Genomic DNA, 3,359 nt, shown 5'->3' on the forward strand with positions numbered 1-3,359 from the left:
TACCTTTTGCACAAAGCTCAGGGCATGAGGGGAGGTGCCACACAGACAAGTAAATTCTAGGCTTCTTTGAATCGTAAGCTATGAGGAATATCTCACAAGTTTGAGATTTTTTTCTGTATTTTAGCCCCAGGAAAATATCTTTCTCTAAAGTCTCCTTTTCTAACAGGCTAATAACATTAGTTTCAGTGTTAGGTTGCATTGTGATGCTGAGAAAGGAACTTATTTGTTGCAGAGTTGCAAAACCCCTGAAAGCAGTGTGCAAGTCTATCATATCATAAAACTAGGAAAAGTTTTGATCGTCTCTTCTCCTGTCAGGGAGTGGCCCCAAACTAAAGAGTTTTAAAAGACAAATTGGCAGATTATCCCATACTTAAAGAACTGTATGAAAGTATTTAGGGAAGGAACTGCTGAAGTAGTGAAGAAAGAGAATGACAGAAACAAAAAACTTCTTTCTTCCTTCCCACTAAAGAAAATCCAGATATAGAGGCGTTTAAAATATGAAGACAAATACACATCCAGAGGAAGTATTGCTTAGCATAGATCATCAAAATGGCTGTCAGAACCACTTATGACCAGCAGCACAGACACAACCCTTGTAAACTAATGGATCTATTTAATTAGATATTAGCAATAACTTCTGACTAGTCAATAGGAGAGATGGTGGCTCATAAGCAGGCACAATTAAATATAAAGATTTTGTTAATTTAGCATTCAATTCTATGCCTGAATCTTTGGGCTCAAATATTTGGAAAGTACTGGAGAGGTAAGATTTTAGGATAGATCTTCCCAAGAAGATACTGAGTTCCTGACTATATCACTTCAACCTTTTCCTTTTATTAGTGATCAGTTGTGCTATGGTTCAAAAATACCCTCACTTTTAAGAATTCATATATATTTGTCTTTAAATAGCTCACCTCTTGTGTATTATGAGGAGGTAATAGACATTAGATCTGACGCCAGGTCATTTGTATTGATGTATCAAGAAGAGAAGCACCATGGTGGTTACTTTTGTAGTTTGCCAAGGCAATGCTCCTTCAGATTATCCCAGCACCTTGCTCACCAACTACTGATACTGGAAAGTCATCTTAAAAATGCTCAAAAATCACTTTCAATGATTCTTTCTTTACCTGAATGATATTCAACACTACACATCAAATAATCTTGAAGGAAAAATGTTGAACAAAGACATAAATGCTAACTGCTGCTTGAAGTGGAGAAGAGGTGGAAACTCTTTGGTACCATATGTAAAAAGCATTTCAAAATATCCTATCCTTGCCCTTCACAGAGAACAGGAGGAGAGCATTGAGGTTGGTTGTGAAAAGCTAGTGGCTAAAGATCTTAGCACAACCAGGACCTGGACTGACTACATTGTCTTCTTTCAGCATAGGTTCTGCCAGACCATGAGTCTGTTGAAACTATTGTTCTTTAAGCCCAGGAGAAGCAGCTAGGATCACCATCTGCTATTTGGTGAGCCACTCCTTCCACCAGCCCTGCCCCAGTGAGATCAGTATTTGTTAAAGGTCAGTTGCTTTAGAATGAAGATCAATACCCTGATATGTGTGTGCAGACTGTCCACGGCCACTGCCAGCTGTTGACACAATGCTATGAAGCTGACCTTTTGCACACTGACATTTATGATCCATTCCTGATTATTTCATATGTGGAATATTGTAGAGTCTTACCAGTGGGAGTGGGTGAGGCCCATCCCAGTCCCTGAGACACAGGAGGAGAAAGCATGCCAGCATTCCCAAACATCTCAGCAGTATTTCCAGAGTATCATGTTAGAATGAGCCAGTCTCTATTGCTTTAACAGTCCAGGGCACTTTCCCCAGGAGACCAAGCAAATTAACAGGACTATAAGCTTGAAAAAAGACCTAGCTCACATCTGAATCCATTGGATTCTGTTTCATGTCTGTCATAAAAGATAATATGAGGAAGCACTATGGACATCCATGTGCAGAAGGAGCATAGATGCAGCTGCATCTGCCATATACCTCCTTAAAACCTATCTATTATTGTCATTTTATTATCTTTTAGTTGAAGTGCAAAGAAATTAATTATTTGCCCTGCTATGTCCTTGGGAATTCTAGGAAGCAAGCACTTTCTCCTCAGTTTTCCATCCATGACCCAGACAGAACAGTGCATAGTATGGTGTTGACAAGTGGCTGTCAGAGCAGCTTGACTACACCAATAAAACAACCGATTAGTATCTGTTGCAGATATTGTTTCCCTGGAAGCTTGAATTTATTGATGTTTTATATTAAAATTCTTAGACTCACTTAGAACTCAGAGATTATAAAGAGTCAATTATTCTGATACTATAGGCTGGTTGAATTTACACAGCAGTGTTTTCTTTCCTAGTCCTTCCCAACATGCAGTCTCAGTTAATTCTTATAATAAAAGGAGAACTTCAGCCAACCAATGCATTTGATTAATGAGTAGAAAGGTGTTCTAAGGACAAGGTTTTCATGTGTGCAGAGGGTTGATGGTAGACCGTGCTGCTTTTGGAGCAGCAGAGAGGAAATAATTTGCAATTATCAACTGAGCATAAAACAGTAGCAAGACCAGAGGGTTTTCATATGGCCCATCTCAGAGATGCTTGCTTACTTCTTCACTAGTTTCTTGTCTTGGATTTTAGGTTTCTCAGGGCAGGACACAACTCTTGCCAGAGAGTTCTCAGTGCACAGCTAAGAGCTTGATTTAAATGCTGTAATGTCAGTGATAAAGACTACCTTATTCTTAAAATCAATAGTTAATGGCTCTAAGTATTACCCCAATCCTCTGTGAACCAAGCATTTGTTGAATTGGTTTATTCCCATTTAGGAAGCTTTCAAACAATCAGCTTGAATCACAGTACTAATTTAAGAAGTGGTGTAAACATCAAATTTGGTGAACCATGATTATACACTGGCATTATAAAAATGAGCTATCTGTATCTGTTTTGCATGTGCATTACTGGAAAAGCTCTGTATATATGTGCATTTTATTGCAAGCAGCTATAGCAAGGACAGTTGCCTCATTGTCCCACATTTATCATTCCACAAACATGAAAACACAACTTCTTCTCCGAAGAAGAGAGAACTGTCCTGCAGTTTTCACTAAGCTCTCAATGACTTTAAAAAACAGGGCCTTGACAGTTCATAGTTTGAAACAGAAATCAGCATTTGGAACTTTATACAAACTTTGTATAAAGAAATACCTGAAGTGGATTGCTGTGGAACAAAGGATTTAAGAAAAAAATTTAGTGTAGACCCATAGATGAAAATACAAACAATTTGTCAGCTAATGTCTATTATTGCTGATAGAAAAGCAAACACAAAAATTGACTCCTGATAGTTATTTCAGACACAAAGAAGCAC

This window comes from Pseudopodoces humilis, chromosome 2 (genome assembly GCF_049639895.1).
Source record: "Pseudopodoces humilis isolate 2021_Gansu_Grassland_sample_001 chromosome 2, ASM4963989v1, whole genome shotgun sequence".
Lineage (NCBI taxonomy): Eukaryota > Metazoa > Chordata > Aves > Passeriformes > Paridae > Pseudopodoces > Pseudopodoces humilis.